This window comes from Oncorhynchus mykiss, chromosome 6 (genome assembly GCF_013265735.2).
Source record: "Oncorhynchus mykiss isolate Arlee chromosome 6, USDA_OmykA_1.1, whole genome shotgun sequence".
In the NCBI taxonomy this organism is placed as follows: domain Eukaryota; kingdom Metazoa; phylum Chordata; class Actinopteri; order Salmoniformes; family Salmonidae; genus Oncorhynchus; species Oncorhynchus mykiss.
The window spans coordinates 981,494-1,005,133 of NC_048570.1; the positions used below are offsets into that span (position 1 = coordinate 981,494).

At 49.0% G+C, this 23,640-nt stretch overlaps 1 protein-coding gene and 1 long non-coding RNA gene across 6 annotated transcripts in view; both read left to right on the forward strand.

Moving 5' to 3' along the window:
* The window catches only part of slc4a4a (solute carrier family 4 member 4a), a 342,926-nt gene that overhangs the window by 205,830 nt on the left and 113,456 nt on the right, over nucleotides 1-23,640 (forward strand). The gene's annotated exons all lie outside the window — the stretch shown is intronic.
* On the forward strand, nucleotides 15,536-20,795 carry LOC118964805. The gene is made up of 3 exons (XR_005051982.1): nucleotides 15,536-16,676; nucleotides 16,722-16,908; nucleotides 20,180-20,795. It is a non-coding gene; the product is annotated as an uncharacterized LOC118964805 (long non-coding RNA).

Sequence of the window (23,640 nt, forward strand, 5' to 3'; positions counted from 1 at the left end):
TTATGTTCTGTCAGTGTAGTTTGTGCTTTGTGCTTTCTGTCAGTTTAGACGTTCTCTGTTCCGTCAATGTATTTATTGTCTTCTATGTTCTGTCGGTGTCAAGTTTTTGTGTTCTGACAGTGTAGTTTGTTTTACGTTCTTTCAGTGTAGTGATTTCTGTCAATGTAGAGATTTTGTGTTCTGTCATTGCCCACATCTGTCAGCAGGAAGTGGCCTGTACTCCTGGGAATGGGGTTGGTAATCTAACAGTCGTTGCTTTGTGACAGATTGATTCAGAGGCAGATTGGTGGGTGGGAGGAGGAGGGGGGGGGGTCATGTTGGGTATCTCTGCTGCTCCCTGGTGTATGACTTTGGGATCTCGGTCTGTCTGTCTGAGAATCGCAGAATGGTGAACTTAACTAAACGACGGAGAGTTTTGACTGTGATATTAGATTGCTTCTTGTGTAAATATTCTCTGTCTGGATTTTAATGATTTAAACCGTCAGTCCGTCAGTCAGTCAGTCACTCAGTCAGTCAGTCAGTCAACAGCCCTAGACAAATAGGCAGTCCAGATTTGACTTGGATACTTTTGGTTTTACTTTCTCACCCTGCTGACTAACAGTGTCATTACATTGTTGTTATTCTAATAGGGAGGGTGGATATTACCAGGAGTATATTTGAACCACAGAGAATTTGAAATGGTTTTCTGTGACATGAATTTGGCCAGAGAATGTCTGACCATTATGCACTCTGTCCAATGGGTTTACTTATGTTTTATAGTTGGTTGACTTTGTGATGTCTCCTTCTCTTTGACTGCTGTTCACGTCACAGTCTGGTTAATTTTTTTTATCTGAAAACTAAACTGTATTAGATGCACTTAGATTCACTGAATGTCTATTCTGAAAGTCTATTGGGTGAAATGTAATGCACAGACAGTCTGACAGGTGTTCTCTGATCTCAGATCATCTGATCTGACTTGATGTTCATGTCTGCTAGACAGTCTGACAGGTGTCTGATCTCAGATCACACTAGTCTCCCTCAGAGAGTTAACCTTGCGTTAGAGTCAGATGTTTAATTGTATATAACTGTCGTAATGTAGCTGGACACCAGGAAGAGTAGCTGCTGCCTTGTCAGGAACTAATGAAGATCCATAATAAACCCCAGGAAGAGTAGCTGCTGCCTTGGCAGGAACTAATGGGGATCCATAATAAACCCCAGGAAGAGTAGCTGCTGCCTTGTCAGGAACTAATGGAGATCCATAATAAACCCCAGGAAGAGTAGCTGCTGCCTTGGCAGGAACTAATGGAGATCCATAATAAACCCCAGGAAGAGTAGCTGCTGCCTTGTCAGGAACTAATGGAGATCCATAATAAACCCCAGGAAGAGTAGCTGCTGCCTTGGCAGGAACTAATGGGGATCCATAATAAACCCCAGGAAGAATAGCTGCTGCCTTGGCAGGAACTAATGGAGATCCATACTAAACCCCTGGAAGAGTAGCTGCTGCCTTGTCAGGAACTAATGGGGATCCATAATAAACCCCAGGAAGAGTAGCTGCTGCCTTGGCAGGAACTAATGGGGATCCATAATAAACCCCAGGAAGAGTAGCTGCTTCCTTTGCAGGATCTAATGGGGATCCATATTAAACCCCAGGAAGAGTAGCTGCTGCCTTGACAGAAACTAATGGGGATCCTTAATAAACCCCAGGAAGAGTAGGTGCTGCCTTGGCAGGAACTAATGGGGATCCATAATAAACACCAGGAAGAGTAGCTGCTGTCTTGGAAGGAACTAATGGGATTCATAATAAACCCCAGGAAGAGTAGCTGCTGCCTTGGCAGAAACTAATGGGGATCCATAATAAACCCCAGGAAGAGTAGCTGCTGCCTTGGCAGGAACTAATGGGGATCCATAATAAACCCCAGGAAGAGTAGCTGCTGCCTTGACAGAAACTAATGGGGATCCATAATAAACCACAGAAAAAGTAGCTGCTGCCCTGGCAGGAACTAATTGGGATCCATAATAAAATATGTCCTTTTCTATATCTGACCTTTAACTGCCCAGTCCACATGTCCTGTCCTAAAGATGATTTGTCCACATTTGTATTTATTAGGGATCCCCATTAGTTCCCAGGAAGAGTAGCTGCTGCCTTGGGGATCCATAATGAATACACATTTAAATGTGGACAGATCAGCTATAGAACAGGACATGTGGACTGGGCAGTTATAGGACAGGACATTTGGACAGATCAGCTATAGGACAGGATATGTGGACTGGGCAATTATAGGAAAGTTACATCTCCGGTGCCGACAGAGTTGGCCGCCTCGCTTCGCGTTCCTATGAAACTATGCAATATTTTTTTTATGTGTTATTTCTTACAGTGGTACCCCAGGTAATCTTAGGTTTTATTACATACAGTCGGGAGGAACTACTGGATATAAGAGCAACGTCAACTCACCATCATTACGACCAGGAATACTACTTTCCCGAAGCGGATCCTATGTTTTTCCCACCACCCAGGACAATGGATCGGATCCCAGCTGGCGAAACAAAACAACAACGCCGTAAAAGGGGCAGACAAAGCGGTCTTCTGGTCAGGCTCAGGAGACGGGCACATCGCGCACCACTCCCTAGCATACTACTCGCCAATGTCCAGTCTCTTGACAACAAGGTTGATGAAATCCGAGCAAGGGTAGCATTCCAGAGAGACATAAGAGACTGTAACGTTCTTTGCTTCACGGAAACATGGCTCACTCGAGACACGCTATCGGAGTCGGTACGGACAGCTGGTTTCTTCACGCATCGCACCGACAGAAACAAGCATCTTTCTGTTAAGAAGAGGGGCAGGGGGGTATGCCTTATGATTAACGAGACGTGGTGTGATCATAACAACATACAGGAACTCAAGTCCTTCTGTTCACCTGACTTAGAATTACTCACAATCAAATGCTGACCGCATTACCTACCAAGAGAATTCTCTTCGATTATAATCACAGCCGCTTATATTCCCCCCCAAGCAGACACATCAATGGCCATGAACAAACTTTATTTGACTCAATGTAAACTGGAAACCACATATCCTGAGGCTGCATTCATTGTAGCTGGGGATTTTAACAGGACTAATCTGAAAACAAGACTCCCTAAATGCTATCAGCATATCGTTTGTTCTACCAGGGCTGATAAAACCCTGGATCATTGTTATTCTAACTTCCGCAATGCATATAAGGCCCTCCCCCACTCTCCTTTCGGAAAAGCTGACCACGACTCCATTTTTTGTTCCCTGCCTATAGACAGAGACTAAAACAGGAAGCTCCCACTCTCAGGTCTGTTCAATGCTGGTCCGACCAATCGGATTCCACGCTTCAAGATTGCTTCGATCAAGTGGATTGGGATATGTTCCGCATTGCGTCACACAACAACATTGATGAATACGCTGATTCGGTGAGCAAATTTATTAGCAAGTGCATCGGCGATGTCGTACCCACAGCAACTTTTAAAACATATCCTAACCAGAAACCGTGGATTGATGGCAGCATTCGCGCGAAACTGAAAGCGCGAACCACTGCTTTTAACCAGGGCAAGGTGATCGGAAACATGACCGAATATAAACAGTGTAGCTATTCCCCCCGCAAGGCAATCAAACAAGTTCAGCGTCAGTATAGAGACAAAGTAGAGTCGCAATTCAACGGCTCAGACACAAGAGGTATGTGGCAGTGTCGCGGACCAGGATGTCTTTCTCCCAGACAGACTAAACAACTTCTTTTCTCGCTTTGAGGACAATACGTTGCCACTGACATGGCCCGCTACCAAAACCTGCTGACTCTCCTTCACTGCAGCCGACATGAGTAAAACATTTAATCGTGTTAACCCTCGCAAGGCTGCGGGCCCAGACGGCATCCCCATCCGCGTCCTCAGAGCATGCGCAGACCAGCTGGCTGGTGTATTTACGGACATATTCAATCAATCCTTATCCCAGTCTGCTGTTCCCACATGCTTCAAGAGGGCCACCATTGTTCCTTTTCCCAAGAAAGTGAAGGTAACTGAGCTAAACGACTATCACCCCGTAGCACTCACTTCCGTCATCATGAAGTGCTTTGAGAGACAAGTCAAGGACCATATCACCTCCACCCTACCTGACACCCTAGACCTACTCCAATTTGGTTACCGCCGAAATAGGTTCACAGACGACCCAATCGCAACCACACTGCACACTGCCCTAACCCATCTGGACAAGAGGAATACCTATGTGAGAATGCTGTTCATTGAATACAGCTCAGCAGTTAACACCATAGTACCCTCCAAACTCGTCACCAAGCTCGAGACCCTGGGTCTCGACCCCGCCCTGTGCAACTGGGTACTGGACTTCCTGACGGGCCGTCCCCAGGTGGTGAGGGTAGGTAACAACATCTCCACCCCGCTGATCCTCAACACTGGGGCCCCACAAGGGTGCATTCTGAGCCCTCTCCTGTACTCCCTGTTCACCCATGACTGCATGGCCATGCACGCCTCCAACTCAATCATCAAGTTTGCAGACGACACTACAGTGGTAGGCTTGATTACCAGCAACGACGAGACGGCCTACAGGGAGGAGGTGAGGGCCCACGGAGTGTGGTGTCAGGAAAATAACCTCACACTCAACGTCAACTTAACAAAGGAGATGATTGTGGACTTCAGCAAAAGGCAAAGGGAGCACCCCCTTATCCACATCGACGGGACAGTAGTGGGGAGGGTAGTAAGTTTTAAGTTCCTCGGCGTACACATCACGGACAAACTGAATTGGTCCATCCACACAGACAGCGTGGTGAAGAAGGCGCAGCAGCACCTGTTCAACCTCAGGAGGCTTGTCACCAAAAGCACTCACAAACTTTTACAGATGCACAATCGAGAGCATCCTGCCAACATACTGACTCAACTCCAGCCACAAAATGTATCACTAGCCACTTTAAACAATGCACTTATATAATGTTTACAGACCCTTCATTACTCATCTCATATGTATATACTGTACTATACCATCTACTGCATCTTGCCATCTTTATGTAATACATGTATCACTAGCCACTTTAAACAATGCCACTTTTATATGTTTACATACCCTACATTACCCTACATTGTGTGTATAAGGTAGTTGTTGTGAAAGTGTTAGGTTAGATTACTCGGTGGTTAATACTGCATTGTCGGAACTAGAAGCACAAGCATTTCGCTACACTCGCATAAACATCCGCTAAACATGTGTATTTGACAAATAAAATTTGATTGGATTTCACATGTGGACAGATCAGCTATGACACAGGACATATGAACAGTTCAGCTAAAGGTCAGCTATAGGACATGACATGTGGACAGATCAGCTATGAGACAGGACATGTGGACAGCTTAGCTATAGGACAGAACATGTGGAAAGGTCAGCTATAGGACATGACAAGTGGACAGGTCAGCTCTAGGACAGGACAATTGTACAGGTCAGCTATAGGAGTGGACATGTAGACAGTTCAGCTAAAGGTCAGCTATAGAACAGGACATCTGAACAGGTCAGCCATAGGACAGGAAAAGGGGACAGGTCAGCTGTTGGACAGGACATGAAATGTTTACAAATCAGCTATAGGACAGGAAGTGTGGACAGGTCAGCTGTAGGACATGTGGACAGGTCTGCTGTGGGGCAAGTAAGCTATGGGACAGGACAAGAGTACAGGTCAGCTATAAGTCAGCTATAGGACAGTACATGTGAACAGGTCAGCTATAGGAGAGGACATATGGACAGGTCAGCTATAGGAGAGGACATATGGACAGGTCAGCTATAGAAGAGGACATATGGACAGGTCAGTTATAGGACATGTGTACAGGTCAGCTATAGGTCAGGACACGTGAAAATATCTGCTATAGTACAGCTTCAGGACAGAACAGGTTAGATATAGGAAAAGACATGAGGACAGGTCAGGTATAGGCCAGGACATGTGAACAGGTCAGGTATAGGACAGGGCATGTGGACAGCAAAGCTATAGGTCAGGACATATGGACAGTTAAGCTGTTGGGCAGCTACAGGACAGGACATGTGGACAGTTCAGCTATAGGACAGGACATGTGGACAGGTCAGCTATAAGAGAGGACATGTAGACATATCAGCTATAGGACATGTGGACTGATAAGTTATAGGAGATTATATGTGGACAGATCAGCTTTCGGATATGTGGACAGATTAGTTATAGGTCAGGAAATGTTGACAGATAAGCCATAGGTCAGGACAAGTGGATATATCAGCTTTAGGACAGGACATGTGGACAGTTCAGCTATAGGACAGGACAGGACATGTGGACAGTTCAGCTAAATGACAGGACATGTGGACAGGTCAGCTATAGGACAGGACAGGACATGTGGGCAGGTCAGCTATAGTAGATGACATGTGGACATATCAGCTATAGGACAGGCTCTATGAACAGATCAGTTATTGGGCAGGTATAGCTCAGAACATAGGTAAAATTCCCTATAATGTCAGGAAACTAAGAAGAAACCAAGAGGGGAACCAAGCTCTGACGGGTGAACAGCCGGGTGGAGATTATAAGAGTACATATAAGAGTACATGGCCATTAAGGCGAGATTGTTCCTCAAGATGTTCAAAAGTTCACAGACGACCAGCAGGGTTTTTAATATATATTTTATCCTTTATTTAACTAGGGAAGTCAGTTAAGAACAAATTCTTATTTACAATGATGGCCTACCCCGGCTAAACCCTAACCCAGACAACGCTGAGCCAATTGTGCGCCGCCCTATGGGACTCCCAATCACGGCCGGTTGTAACACAGCCCAGGATCGAACCAAGGTCTGTAGTGACGCCTCTAGCACTGAGATGCAGTGCCTTAGACCGCTGCGCCACTCGGAAGCCAAATAGTAATCACAGTGGTTGTAGAGTGTGCAACAGGTTAGTACCTCAGGAGTAAATGACAGTTGGCTTTTTATAGTCGAGCATTCAGAGGCCGAGACAGCACGTGTGGTAGAGAGAGCGAGTCAAAAACGGCAGGTCCAGGACAAGGTAGCACGTCCGGTGAACAGATCAGGGTTCCATAGCTGCAAGCAGAAGAGTTCAAACTGGAGCAGCAGCACGACCAGGAGTCATCAGCCCAAGTAGTCCTGAGGCATGGTCCTAGGGCTCAGGTCCTCCGGGTAGGGAGGGAGTGAAAGCGAATTAGAGGGAACATGCTTACATTCACACAGGACACCAGATAAGACAGGAGAATTACACCAGATATAACAGACTGACCCTAGACCCCCTGGCACATAGAATATTGCAGCATGGACACTAGAGGCTGAAACAAGGGGGTCAGGGAACACAGTGGCCCTGTCCAATGATAACTCCGGACAGGGCCAACCAGGAAGGATGTAAACCCATCCACTTTGCCAAAGCACATCTCCCACACCACTAGAGGGATATCAACAAACCACCAACTTACTACCCTGAGACAAGGTTGAGTATAGCCCACGAATATCTCCTCCACTGCACTATCCCAAGTGGGCACAAAGCCAGACAGTTAGATCACATCAGTGACTCAACCCAATCAAGTGACACACCTCTCCTAGGGAAGGCATGGAGGAGTACTAGTAAGCCATCCCTGGGACAGAGACGAGTCTTCAGGAAAGACTTAAAGGTCGAGACTGAGTTTGTGTGTCTCACTTGGATAGGCAGCCCATTCTATAAAAATTAAGCTCTATAGGAGAAAACCCTGCCTCCAGCTGTTTGCTTAGAAATTCTAGGCACAATAAGGAGGCCTGCGTTTTGTGACCGTAGGATACGTAGGTATGTACGACAGGACCAAATCAGAGAGATAGGTAGGAGCAAGCCAATGTAATCTTTTGTAGGTTAGCAGTAAAACCCTGAAATCAGCCCTAGCCTTAACAGGAAGCCAGTGTAGAGAGGCTAGCACTGGAGTAATATGATAACATTGTTTGGTTCTAGTCAAGATTTTAGCAGCCGTGTTTAGCACTAACTGAAGTTTATTTAGTGCTTTATCCGGGTAGCCGGAAAGTAGAGCAGTGCAGTACCGTAATTGCTGGACTATTAAGCGCACCTGAATATAAACCGCACCCACTGAATTATTCAAAAATATGTATTTTGTACATAAATAAGCCGCACATGTCTATAAGCCGCAGGTGCCTACCGGTACATTGAAACAAATTAACTTGGTCACTATCTTCCTCCTCCTGTGCACTGAAACCACTGAAGTCATCTCCTTCGGTGTTGGAGTTGAATAGCCTCGTTTTCATTGTCGCTCTCGTCACTTTCATCCGGAGGCAAATACCCTGCTGAGCTCATGCTGCCCCTTCAACACGCAGCAGTCCAGCCTTTTGAAACCCGTTGATGATAGTGGATTTTTTGACAATGCTCCACGCGGTCAGGACCCACTGGCAGACTTGACCATAAGTTGCTCTTCACATGCGGCCCGTTTTAGTGAAGGATTTCTCCCCACTTGTCATCCAAGCCTCCCACTGAACAAGGAGCGCCACCTTAAATGCACAATTTACACTGATGTCGAGTGGCTGCAAATAGTCAGTTCCTCACGCTGCTGTTTCCAACGTCTTATCATCGACTCATTAAGGCCAAGCTCCCGTGCAGCAGCTCTATTTCCTTTTCCAACAGCCAGATCGATCGCCTTCAACTTGAAAGCTGCATCATATGCATTTCTCCGTGTCTTTGCCATGATGAGGGTGACAACATTTCTACCGTAATCAGAATGATGGAAAGTTTGAGCGCGCTCGATTTACGTCACATTATGTGAAGGTGCTCAGTTTTTTGGCGGCATGAATCTTGTGAAAGCGGGAAAAATCCATAAATTAGCCGCGTCATTGTATAAACCGCGAGGTTCAAAGCGTGGGAATAAAGTAGCGGCTTGTAGTCCGGAAATTACGGTAGTCTAATCTAGAAGTGACAAAAACATGGATTATCTTTTCTGTATCATTCTGGACATAACTTTTCAGATTTTTGCAATGTTACGAAAATGGAAAAAATATGTCTTTGAAATATTCTTGATATGTTTGTCAAAAGAGAGGTCAGGGTCCAGTGTAATGCCGTGATCCTTCAGTTTTTATTTGAGACGACTGTACAACCATCAAGATTAATTATCAGATCCAACAGCAGATCTCTTTGTTTCTTGGGATCTAGAACTGGTATCTCTATTTTCGAGTTTAAAAGTAAAAAATTGCTGCCACCCACTTCCTTATGTCTGAAACACAGGCATCCAGGGTAGGGAATTTTGGGGCTTCAGCCATGTTTTATTGAAATGTACAGCTGTTTGTCATCCGCATAACAGTGAAAGTTGTCATTGTGTTTTCTGAATAACATCACCAAGAGGTAGAATATACTGTGAAAACAATAGTGGTCCTAAAACGGAACCATGAGAAACACCGAAACGTACAATTGATTTGTCAGAAGACAAATCATCCACAGAGACAAACTGATATTTTTTCCAACAGATAGGATCTAAACCAGGCAAGAACTTGTAGTGTAGATCAATTTGGGTTTCCAATCTCTCTAAAAGAATGTGATTTCTCAACTAAAAGTTTTGCCGCGGGATTTAGAGGTAATTTGTGCTTTAGTATGGTACCCTGCATCACTGCGTCACTGCTCCAGACCAGCACAAGGGGGAGTTAGAGCACTGATTATGCTTTTGGGTCCCAAGGCACTAATGACAATGAATGGGCGTTATAAACCAAATAGAAACTGATAATTGTGCACGACTTCAAAATTTAATTTCAATTAACTGAATGATGAAATGAAGAAGGGGATTGAATTTTTACAATGGTTTAAGAATTGCTACTCCTCTGTACTGCACTCACACACCATTTTATTGTTTCTACTCGTCAGTATTACTTACTAAAACTGTTGTTACACTAAGGTTTTTATTCTAAGAGAAACAAAAATGTTAAATTATATACCATGATATTCATAAGATATATGTGTTGACTGAATATAAGCAAGTGATGTCTGCTAAATAATCAAGATGAAGGCTCAGGTATATAGAGAGTGACTCACTCATTCATGGCTTTGGATCAAAATAAATAAGTGTAAATATTCTTTCTGATTGTCTTTAATAAAACAATTTTTGGTTATCCTGACCTGGACACCATGTATCATAATAGCCCATTATGGGCTGTTAGCAGGACAATAGACTCTTGCCAACACCCCTCTGTATTTTATTATATTTCATAAATGAAGTAGGAAGTCGGCTTCCGAACCCAAAAGTCAGAGAACAATGTCCAAATGGCATAAGAAATGTCCAAATGGCATATATAAGTATTGAAAGTACCAAATCAGGATGTTGTGTCCATTTGCATTAAATGATCATAGGAAGTCAGCTTCCGAACCCAAAAATAAGTGAACCATTGTAAAGTGTCTGTGTGTAGAGGGTGAGATGAGTCAGGCACAGGACAGCAGATATGAGTAATGAAAGCAATTTTACTCAATAATATCACAATACACATTGTATGAATAAATACAAGGCCACAAATACGGACCGCAATACAATAAACAATTACTCACAAACAAACATGGGGGAACAGAGGGTTAAAAATGAACAAGTAATTGGGGAATTGAAACCAGGTGTGTAAGACAAAGACAAAACAAATGGAAAATGAAAAGTGGATCGGCGATGGCTAGAAGTCCGGTGACGTCGACCCCCGAACGCGGCCTGAACAAGGAGAGGGACCAACTTCGGTGGAAGTTGTGACAATACACCTCCCCTTGACGCGCGGCTCCAGCAGCACTCCGACACCGACCTCGGGGACGATCCCAGAGGACAGGGCGCAGGGCGATCCGAAAGGAGACGGTGGAACGTCCTCCAAGACGTCCTCCACCGGCACTCAGCATCTCTCCTCCGGAACGGACCCCTACCACTCCACGAGGTACTGAAGGCCCCTCGCCCGACGCCTCGAGTCCAGGATGGCTCGAACAGCATACGCCGGGGCCCCCTCGATGTCCAGAGGGGGTGGAGGAACCTCCCGCAACTCAGACTCCTAGAGTGGACCAGCCACCACCGGCCTGAGGAGAAACACATGGAACGAGGGATTAATACGGTAATCTGGGGGAAACTGTAACCTGTAGCATACCTCGTTCAGTCTCCTCAGGACTTTGAATGGCCCCACAAACTGTGGACCCAGCTTCCGGCATGGCAGGCGGAGGGGCAAACACCGGGGCCTCACTACGGTTGCGGTCGCCTTCTGCCGCCTCACGGCCCGTTGCAGGTGCACATGGGCGGCGTCCCAGGTCTCCTCCGAGCACTTAAACCATTCGTCCACCGCAGGAGCTTCGATCTGGCTCTGATGCCAAGGTGCCAGAACCGGCTGATACCCCAGTAAGCACTGGAAGAGAGAGAGGTTAGTGGAGGAGTGACAGAGTGAGTTTTTGTCCATCTCTTCCCAGGGGATGGATGCCGCCCACTCCCCCGGCCGGTCCTGGCAATATGACCGCAAAAGCCTACCCACATCCTGGTTTACTCTCTCCACCTGCCCGTTACTCTCGGGGTGAAAACCTGAGGTGAGGCTAACCGAGACCCCCAGACATTCCATGAATGTTCTCCAGACCCTGGACGTGAACTGGGGACCCCGATCAGAGACTATGTCCTCAGGCACCCCGTAGTGCAGAAAGACGTGAGTGAACAGGGCCTCCGCAGTCTGTAGGGCCGTAGGGAGACTGGGTAAAGAGAGGAGACAGAAGGACATAGAAAATCAATCCACAACGACCAGGATCGTGGCCCTGTGAGGGAGGAAGATCCGTCAGGGCGTCCACCGACAGGTGCGACCACAGCCGTTGTGGAACGGGTAGGGGTTGTAATTTCCCTCTGAGCAGCTGCCTGGGAGCCTTGCACTGGGCGCACACCGAGCTGGAGGAAACGTAAACCCTCACGTCCTTGGCCAAGGTGGACCACTAGTATTTCCCACTAAGGCAACGCACCGTCCGATCGATGCCAGGGTAACCAGAGGAGGGTGAAGTGTGACGGAATGTACAGGCGCCCAGCTGGACACTGGGGGGTAGTGGGCTCCGTGCCTAACGCCCGCTCGATGTCAGCGTCCAGCTCCCACACCGCCGGTGAACCAGGAAAGAGGCCGGAAGTATGGGAGTGTGATCCATGGACTGCTCCTCTGTGTCATACATCCGGGACAGTGCGTCTGCCTTAGCGTTCTGGGAACCGGGTCTGTAGGACAGAGTGAAAACAAAACGGCTAAAGAACATGGCCCACCTTGCCTGGCGAGGGTTCAATCTCCTCGCCGCCTGGACGTACTCCAGATTGTGGTGGTCAGTCCAGATGAGAAAAGGTTGTTTAGCCCCCTCAAGCCAATGTCTCCACGCCTTCAGAGCCTTGCCAACAGCCAACAGCTTCCGGTCCCCCACATCATAGTTTCACTCTTTGGTGGCATGCCCGTGCACGGCTCCTATCCCAGCCTCGGACGCGTCCACCTCCACTATGAACACCAAAGAGGGATCCGGATGAGCCAGCACAGGAGCCGAGGTAAACAGAGCCTTCAGGTGACCAAAATCCCTGTCCGCCTCAGCCGACCACTGTAGCCGCACCGGTCCCCCCTTCAGCAATGAGATAATGGGAGCTGCTACCTGACCAAAACCCCGGATAAACCTCCGGTAGTAGTTGGCAAACTAGAAACCGCTGCACTTCCTTTACCGTGGTGGGAGTCAGCCAATTACGCACGGCTGAAATGCGGTCACTCTCCATCTCCACCCCTGAAGTGGAAATGCGGTACCCTAGGAAGGAGACGGACTGTTGGAGGAACAGACATTTCTCAGCCTTGACGTACAGGTCATGCTCCAACAGTCGACCAAGCACCCTGCGTACCAGGGACACATGCTCGGCGCGTGTAGCGGAGTATATCAGAATGTCGTCGATATACACCCCTACACCCTGCCCGTGCAGGTCCCGGAAAATCTGATCAACAATGACCTGGAAGACTGATGGAGCATTCATCAACCCGTACGGCATGACGAGGTACTCATAGTGCCCTGAGGTGGTACTAAATGTCGTCTTCCACTCGTCCCCCTCCCGGATAAGTACCAGCTTGCAAGTGCTCCTGAGATCCAATTTTGTGAAGAAGCACACCCCGTGCATTAATTCAATCACACTGGCGATGAGAGGTAGCGGGTAACTGTACCTCACAGTGATCTGATTGATACCTCGATAGTCAATACACGGGTGCAGACCTCCATCCTTCTTCTTCACAAAATAGAAACTCGAGGAGGCAGGTGAAGTGGAGGGCCGAATGTATATTTCACTCCTCACCCCCAAAGCAAATTCCTACTTTGGCTGCCTTTCCTTCCAGTTCTCTGCTGCCAATGACTGGAACTAATTGCAAAAATTGCTGAAGCTGGAGACTCATATTTCCCTCACTAACTTGAAGCATCAGCTATCGGAGCAGCTCACAGATCATTTCACATGTACATAGCCCATCTGTAAATAGTCCATCCAACAACCTCATCCCCATATTATTATTATTTGTTGCTCCTTTGCACCCCAGTATCTCTACTTGCACCGTCATTTTTTTCCACATCTAGCACTCTAGCGTTTAATAGCTAAATTGTAATTACTTCGCCACTACGGCCTATTATTGCCTTACCTCCCTAATCGTACCTATTTTGTATATAGATTTATTTCTAATGTGTTATTGACTGTACGTTTGTTTACTCCATGTGTAACTCTGTGTTGTTGTCTGTTCACACTGCTATGCTTTATCTTGGCCAGGTCGCAGTTGTAAATGAGAACTTGTTCTCAACTAGCCTACCTGGTTAAATAAAGGTGAAATGAAATTAAAATAAAAACATTTGGACAGATCAGCTACGTACAGGACATGTGGACAGGTCAGCTACGGTACAAGACATGTGGACAGGTCAGCTACGGTACAGGACATGTGGACAGGTCAGCTACGGTACAGGACATGTGGACAGGTCAGCTACTGTACAGGACATGTGGACAGGTCAGCTACGGTACAGGACATGTGGACAGGTCAGCTGTAGGACGGGACATGTGGACAGATCAGCTACGGTACAGGACATGTGGACAGGTCAGCTGTAGGACGGGGCATGTGGACAGATCAGCTACGGTACAGGACATGTGGACAGGTCAGCTATGGTACAGGACATGTGGACAGGTCAGCTACGGTACAGGACATGTGGAGAGATCAGCTACGGTACATGACATGTGGACAGGTCAGCTATGGTACAGGACATGTGGACATGCCAGCTGTAGGACGGGACATGTGGACAGGTCAGCTGTAGGACGGGACATGTGGACAGGTCAGCTATGGTACAGGACATGTGGACAGGTCAGCTGTAGGACGGGGCATGTGGACAGATCAGCTACGGTACAGGACATGTGGACAGGTCAGCTGTAGGACGGGGCATGTGGACACATCAGCTACGGTACAGGACATGTGGACAGGTCAGCTGTAGGACGGGGCATGTGGACAGATCAATTACGGTACAGGACATGTGGACAGGTCAGCTGTAGGACGGGGCATGTGGACAGATCAGCTACGGTACAGGACATGTGGACAGATCAGCTACAGGACATGTGGACAGGTCAGCAGTAGGACGTGGCATGTGGACAGATCAGCTGTAGGACGGGACATGTGGACAGGTCAGCTGTAGGACGGGACATGTGGACAGGTCAGCTGTAGGATGGGACATGTGGACAGGTCAGCTGTAGGACGGGGCATGTGGACAGGTCAGCTGTAGGACGGGGCATGTGGACAGATCAGCTACGGTACAGGACATGTGGACTGGTCAGCTGTAGGATGGGACATGTGGACAGGTCAGCTGTAGGACGGGGCATGTGGACAGATCAGCTACGGTACAGGACATGTGGACAGGTCAGCTGTAGGACGGGGCATGTGGACACATCAGCTACGGTACAGGACATGTGGACAGGTCAGCTATAGGACGGGGCATGTGGACAGATCAGCTACGGTACAGGACCTGTGGACAGGTCAGCTGTAGGACGGGGCATTTGGACAGATCTGCTGTAGGACGGGGCGTGTGGACAGATCAGCTGTAGGACGGGACATGTGGACAGGTCAGCTACGGTACAGGACATGTGGACAGGTCAGCTGTAGAACGGGGCATGTGGACAGATCAGCTGTAGGACGGGGCATGTGGACAGGTCAGCTACGGTACAGGACATGTGGACAGGTCAGCTGTAGGACGGGACATGTGGACAGATCAGCTACGGTACAGGACATGTGAACAGGTCAGCTGTAGGACGGGACATGTAGACAGATCAGCTATGGTACAGGACATGTGTACAGATCAGCTGTAGGACGGGACATGTGGACAGATCAGCTACGGTACAGGACATGTGTACAGATCAGCTGTAGGACGGGACTTGTGGACATGTCATCTATAGGTCAGGACATGTGGTCAGTTCAGCTATAGGACATCTGGACAGGTCAGCTATGGAACAGGGCATGTGGACAGGTTAGCTATATGTCATCTATAGGACAGGGTCTGTGGACAGATCACCTAAAGGTCAGCTATACAGGGCATGTGGAAAGATCAGCTATGGAAGAGGACTTGTGGACAGGTCAGCTATAGGACAGGATATATGGATAGATCAGCTATTGAACAGCACTAGTGGACAGGTCAGCTGTAGGACGGGACATGTGGACAGATCAGCTACGGTACAGGACATGTGGACAGGTCAGCTGTAGGACAGGATATATGGATAGATCAGCTATTGAACAGCACTAGTGGACAGGTCAGCTAGAGGACAGGACATGTGGATAGATTAGCTATTGAACAGGACTTGTGGATAGGTCAGCTATAGGTCAGGACATGTGGCTAGATCAGATATGGAACAGGACTTGTGTCAGCTCAGGTTTAGGTCAGGTTTAGGACAGGACACGTCAGTTCAAATATTGGAAAGGACTTGTGGCCAGATCAGCTATAGGATGGGACTTGTGGACAGGTCATCTATAGGACAGGACATGTGGATAGATCAGCTATTGAACAGTACTTGTGGACAGGTCATCTATAGGACAAGACATGAGGATACATCAGCTATTTAACAGGGCATGTGGACAGGTCAGCTATAGGACAGGACATGTGAGGACAGGGCACATTATCAGTTCAGCTATTGGAGAGGACTTGTGGCCAAATCAGCTGTAGGACATGTGTCCACATCAGCTATATGATGGGACTTGTTACAGGTCAGCTATAGGTCAGGACTTGTGGACAGGTCAGCTATAGATCAGGACATGTGGACAGGTCAGCTATAGGTCAGGACTTGTGGACAGGTCAGCTATAGGTCAGGACATGTGGACAGGTCAGCTATAGATCAGGACTTGTGGACAGGTCAGCTATAGGTTGGGACTTGTGGACAGGTCAGCTGTAGGACGGGACATGTGGACAGGTCAGCTACGGTACAGTACATGTGGACAGGTCAGCTGTAGGACGGGGCATGTGGACAGATCAGCTACGGTACAGGACATGTGGACAGGTCAGCTGTAGGACGGGACATGTGTACAGATCAGCTACGGTACATGACATGTGGACAGGTCAGCTACGGTACAGGACATGTGGACAGATCAGCTACGGTACAGGACATGTGGACAGGTCAGCTGTAGGACGGGACATGTGGACAGATCAGCTACGGTACAGGACATGTGGACAGGTCAGCTGTAGGACGGGGCATGTGGACAGATCAGCTACGGTACAGGTCAGCTGTAGGACGGGACATGTGGACAGATCAGCTACAGTACAGGACATGTGGACAGGTCAGCTGTAGGACAGGATTTATGGATAGATCAGCTATTGAACAGCACTAGTGGACAGGTCAGCTATAGGACAGGACATGTGGATAGATTAGCTATTGAACAGGACTTGTGGATAGGTCAGCTATAGGACAGGGCATGTGGATAGATGAGCTATGGAACAGGACTTGAGGACAGGTCAGGACATTTGGATAGATCAGATATGGAACAGGACTTGTGTCAGGTCAGGTTTAGGTCAGGTTTAGGACAGGTCAGTTCAAATATTGGAAAGGACTTGTGGCCAGATCAGCTATAGGATGGGACTTGTGGACAGGTCATCTATAGGACAGGACATGTGGATAGATCAGCTATTGAACAGTACTTGTGGACAGGTCATCTATAGGACAAGACATGAGGATACATCGGCTATTTAACAGGGCATGTGGACAGGTCAACTATAGGACAGGACATGTGAGGACAGGGCACATTATCAGTTCAGCTATTGGAGAGGACTTGTGGCCAAATCAGCTGTAGGACATGTGTCCACATCAGCTATATGATGGGACTTGTTACAGGTCAGCTATAGGTCAGGACTTGTGGACAGGTCAGCTATAGGCTGGGACTTGTGGACAGGTCAGCTATAGGTTGGGACTTGTGGACAGGTCAGCTATAGGTTGGGACTTGTGGACAGGTCAGCTATAGGTTGGGACTTGTGGACAGGTCAGCTGTAGGACGGGACATGTGGACAGGTCAGCTACGGTACAGTACATGTGGACAGGTCAGCTGTAGGACGGGGCATGTGGACACATCAGCTACGGTACAGGACATGTGGACAGGTCAGCTGTAGGACGGGACATGTGGACAGATCAGCTAAGGGAACAGGACATGTGGACAGGTCAGCTGTAGGACGGGACATGTGAGGACAGGGCACATTATCAGTTCAGCTATTGGAGAGGACTTGTGGCCAAATCAGCTGTAGGACATGTGTCCACATCAGCTATATGATGGGACTTGTTACAGGTCAGCTATAGGTCAGGACTTGTGAACAGGTCAGCTATAGATCAGGACATGTGGACAGGTCAGCTATAGGTCAGGACTTGTGGACAGGTCAGCTATAGGTCAGGAGTTGTGGACAGGTCAGCTATAGGTTGGGACTTGTGGACAGGTCAGTTTTAGGTCAGGACTTGTGGACAGGTCAGCTATAGGTCAGGACTTGTGGACAGGTCAGCTGTAGGTCAGGACTTTTGGACAGGTCAGCTATAGGTTGGGACTTGTGGACAGGTCAGCTGTAGGACGGGACTTGTAGACAGGCAAGCTATAGGTCAGGACTTGTGGACAGGCCAGCTATAGGTCAGGACATGTGGACAGGCCAGCTATAGGTCAGGACTTGTGGACAGGTCAGCTATTGGTTGGGACTTGTGGACAGGTCAGCTATAGGTCAGGACTTGTGGACAGGCCAGCTATAGGTCAGGACTTGTGGACAGGCCAGCTACGGTAGAGGACATGTGGACAGGTCAGCTGTTGGACGGGGCATGTGGACAGATCAGCTACGGTACAGGACATGTGGACAGGTCAGCTGTAGGACGGGGCATGTGGACAAATCAGCTACAGTACAGGACATGTGGACAGGTCAGCTGTAGGATGGGACATGTGGACAGGTCATCTGTAGGACGGGGCATGTGGACAGATCAGCTACAGTACAGGACATGAGGACAGGTCAGCTGTAGAACGGGGCATGTGGACAGATCAGCTACGGTACAGGACATGTGGACAGGTCAGCTGTAGGACGGGACATGTGGACAGGTCAGCTACGGTACAGGACATGTGGACAGATCAGCTGTAGGACGGGGCATGTGGACAGATCAGCTACGGTACAGGACATGTGTACAGATCAGCTGTAGGACGGGACATGTGTACAGATCAGCTACGGTACAGGACATGTGTACAGATCAGCTGTAGAACGGGACATGTGTACAGATCAGCTGTAGGACGGGACATGTGGACATGTGTACATATCAGTTGTAGGATGGGACATGTGGTCAGTTCAGCTATAGGACATGTGGACAGGTCAGCTATGGAACAGGGCATGTGGACAGGTTAGCTATATGTCATCTATAGGACAGGGTCTGTGGACAGATCACCTAAAGGTCAGGACTTGTGGACAGGTCAACTATAGGTTGGGACTTGTGGACAGGTCAGTTTTAGGTCAGGACTTGTAGACAGGCCAGCTATAGGTCAGGACTTGTGGACAGGCCAGCTATAGGTCAGGACCTTTGGACAGGTCAGCTATAGGTTGGGACTTGTGGACAGGTCAGCTATAGGTCAGGACTTGTGGACAGGCCAGCTATAGGTCAGGACTTGTGGACAGGCCAGCTACGGTAGAGGACATGTGGACAGGTCAGTTACAGTACAGGACATGTGGACAGGTCAGTTACAGTACAGGACATGTGGACAGGTCAGCTGTAGGACGGGACATGTGGACAGGTCAGCTACGGTACAGGACATGTGGACAGGTCAGCTGTAGGACGGGGCATGTGGACACATCAGCTACGGTACAGGACATGTGGCAGGTCAGCTGTAGGACGGGGCATGTGGACAGATCAGCTACGGTACAGGACATGTGGACAGGTCAGCTGTAGGACGGGGCATGTGGACACATCAGCTACGGTACAGGACATGTGGACAGGTCAGCTGTAGGACGGGGCATGTGGACAGATCAGCTACGGTACAGGACATGTGGACAGATCAGCTAAAGTACAGGACATGTGGACAGGTCAGCTGTAGGACGTGGCATGTGGACAGATCATCTACGGTACAGGACATGTGGACAGGTCAGCTGTAGGACGGGGCTTGTGGACAAATCAGCTACGGTACAGGACATGGGGACAGGTCAGCTGTAGGATGGGACATGTGGACAGGTCAGCTGTAGGACGGGACATGTGGACAGATCAGCTACGGTACAGGACATGTGGACAGGTCAGCTGTAGGATGGGGCAAGTGGACAGATCAGCTACGGTACAGGACCTGTGGACAGGTCAGCTGTAGGACGGGGCATTTGGACAGATATGCTGTAGGACGGGACATGTGGACAGGTCAGCTACGGTACAGGACATGTGGACAGGTCAGCTACGGTACAGGACATGTGGACAGATCAGCTACGATACACGACATGTGGACAGGTCAGCTGTAGGACGGGACATGTGGACAGATCAGCTACGGTACAGGACATGTGGACAGGTCAGCTGTAGGACTGGGCATGTGGACAGATCAGCTACGGTACAGGACATGTGGACAGGTCAGCTGTAGGACGGGACATGTGGACAGATCAGCTACGGTACAGGACATGTGGACAGGTCAGCTTTAGGACAGGATATATGGATAGATCAGCTATTGAACAGCACTTGTGGATAGGTCAGGTATAGGACAGGGCATGTGGATAGATGAGCTATGGAACAGGACTTGAGGACAGGTCAGGTTTAGGTCAGGTTTAGGACAGGACATGTGAGGACAGGGCACATTATCAGTTCAGCTATTGGAGAGGACTTGTGGCCAAATCAGCTGTAGGACAGGACTTGTGGACAGGTCATATATAGGACAGGACACGTGGATAGATCAGCTATTGAACAGTACTTGTGGACAGGTCATCTATAGGACAAGACATGAGGATACATCAGCTATTTAACAGGGCATGTGGACAGGTCAGCTATAGGACAGGACATGTGAGGACAGGGCACATTATCAGTTCAGCTATTGGAGAGGACTTGTGGCCAAATCAGCTGTAGGACATGTGTCCACATCAGCTATATGATGGGAATTGTTACAGGTCAGCTATAGGTCAGGACTTGTGGACAGGTCAGCTATAGGTCAGGACATGTGGACAGGTCAGCTATAGGTCAGGACTTGTGGACAGGTCAGCTATAGGTCAGGACTTGTGGACAGGTCAGCTATAGGTCAGGACTTGTGGACAGGTCAGCTATAGGTTGGGACTTGTGGACAGGTCAGTTTTAGGTCAGGACTTGTGGACAGGCCAGCTATAGGTCAGGACTTGTGGAAAGGCCAGCTATAGGTCAGGACTTGTGGACAGGTCAGCTCTAGGTTGGGACTTGTGGACAGGTCAGCTATAGGTCAGGACTTGTGGACAGGCCAGCTATAGGTCAGGACTTGTGGACAGGCCAGCTACGGTACATGACATGTGGACAGATCAGCTACGGTACAGGACATGTGGACAGGTCAGCTGTAGGACGGGGCATGTGGACAGATCAGCTACGGTACAGGACATGTGGACAGGTCAGCTGTAGGACGGGGCATTTGGACAGATCAGCTACAGTACAGGACATTTGGACGGGTCAGCTGTTGAACGGGACATGTGGACAGGTCAGCTATAGGTCAGTACTTGTGGACAGGTCAGCTATAGGTCAGGACATGTGGACAGGTCAGCTATAGGTCAGGACATGTGGACAGCCCAGCTATAGGTCAGGACTTTTTTTATTTATTTTACCTTTATTTAACCAGGCAAGTCAGTTAAGAACAAATTCTTATTTTCAATGACGGCCTGGGAACAGTGGGTTAACTGCCTGTTCAGGGGCAGAACGACAGATTTGTACCTTGTCAGCTCGGGGGTTTGAACTCGCAACCTTCCGGTTACTAGTCCAACGCTCTAACCACTAGGCTACCCTGCCGCCCCTATATGACGGGGCATTTGGACAGATCAGCTGTAGGACGGGACTTGTGGACAGGTCAGCTATAGGTCAGGATATGTGGACAGGTCAGCTATAGGTCAGGACATGTGGACAGCCCAGCTATAGGTCAGGACTTGTGGACAGGTCAGCTATAGGTCAGGACATGTGGACAGGTCAGCTGTAGGACGGGGCATGTGGACAGATCAGCTACAGTACAGGACATGTGGACAGATCAGCTAAAGTACAGGACATGTGGACAGGTCAGCTGTAGGACGTGGCATGTGGACAGATCAGCTACGGTACTGGACATGTGGACAGGTCAGCTGTAGGACGGGGCATGTGGACAAATCAGCTACGGTACAGGACATGTGGACAGGTCAGCTGTAGGACGGGGCATGTGGACACATCAGCTACGGTACAGGACATGTGGACAGGTCAGCTGTAGGACGGGACATGTGGACAGGTCAGCTGTAGGACGGGACATGTGGACAGATCAGCTACGGTACAGGACATGTGGACAGGTCAGCTGTAGGACGGGGCATGTGGACAGATCAGCTACGGTACAGGACATGTGGACAGGTCAGCTGTAGGACGGGGCAAGTGGACAGATCAGCTACAGTACAGGACCTGTGGACAGGTCAGCTGTATGACGGGGCATTTGGACAGATCAGCTGTAGGACGGGACATGTGGACAGGTCAGCTACGGTACAGGACATGTGGACAGGTCAGCTACGGTACAGGACATGTGGACAGGTCAGCTGTAGGACGGGACATGTGGACAGATCAGCTACGGTACAGGACATGTGGACAGGTCAGCTGTAGGACGGGGCATGTGGACAGATCAGCTACGGTACAGGACATGTGGACAGGTCAGCTGTAGGACGGGACATGTGGACAGGTCAGCTGTAGGACGGGACATGTGGACAGATCAGCTACGGTACAGGACATGTGGACAGGTCAGCTGTAGGACGGGGCATGTGGACAGATCAGCTACGGTACAGGACATGTGGACAGGTCAGCTGTAGGACGGGGCAAGTGGACAGATCAGCTACGGTACAGGACCTGTGGACAGGTCAGCTGTATGACGGGGCATTTGGACAGATCAGCTGTAGGACGGGACATGTGGACAGGTCAGCTACGGTACAGGACATGTGGACAGGTCAGCTACGGTACAGGACATGTGGACAGGTCAGCTGTAGGACGGGACATGTGGACAGATCAGCTACGGTACAGGACATGTGGACAGGTCAGCTTTAGGACGGGGCATGTGGACAGATCAGCTACGGTACAGGACATGTGGACAGGTCAGCTGTAGGACGGGACATGTGGACAGATCAGCTATGGTACAGGACATGTGGACAGGTCAGCTTTAGGACAGGATATATGGATAGATCAGCTATTGAACAGCACTAGTGGGCAGGTCAGCTATAGGACAGGACATGTGGATAGATTAGCTATTGAACAGGACTTGTGGATAGGTCAGCTATAGGACAGGGCATGTGGATGGATGAGCTATGGAACAGGACTTTAGGACAGGTCAGGTTTAGGTCAGGTTTAGGACAGGACATGTGAGGACAGGGCACATTATCAGTTCAGCTATTGGAGAGAACTTGTGGCCAAATCAGCTGTAGGACAGGACTTGTGGACAGGTCATCTATAGGACAGGACATGTGGATAGATCAGCTATTGAACAGTACTTGTGGACAGGTCATCTATAGGACAAGACATGAGGATACATCAGCTATTTAACAGGGCATGTGGACAGGTCAGCTATAGGACAGGACATGTGAGGACAGGGCACATTATCAGTTCAGCTATTGGAGAGGACTTGTGGCCAAATCAGCTGTAGGACATGTGTCCACATCAGCTATATGATGGGACTTGTTACAGGTCAGCTATAGGTCAGGACTTGTGGACAGGTCAGCTATAGGTCAGGACATGTGGACAGGCCAGCTATAGGTCAGGACTTGTTGACAGGCCAGCTATAGGTCAGGACTTGTGGACAGGTCCGAGGACTCCGAGGACACCCCCGGACAGGGCCAAACAGGAAGGATATAACCCCACCCACTTTGCCATTGCACAGCCCCCACACCACTAGAGGGATATCTTCAACCACCAACTTACCATCCTGAGACAAGGCTGAGTATAGCCCACAAAGACCTCCGCCACGGCACAACCCAAGGGGGGGGGGGGGGGGGGGGGGCGCCAACCCAGACAGGATGACCACATCAGTGACTCAACCCACTCAGGT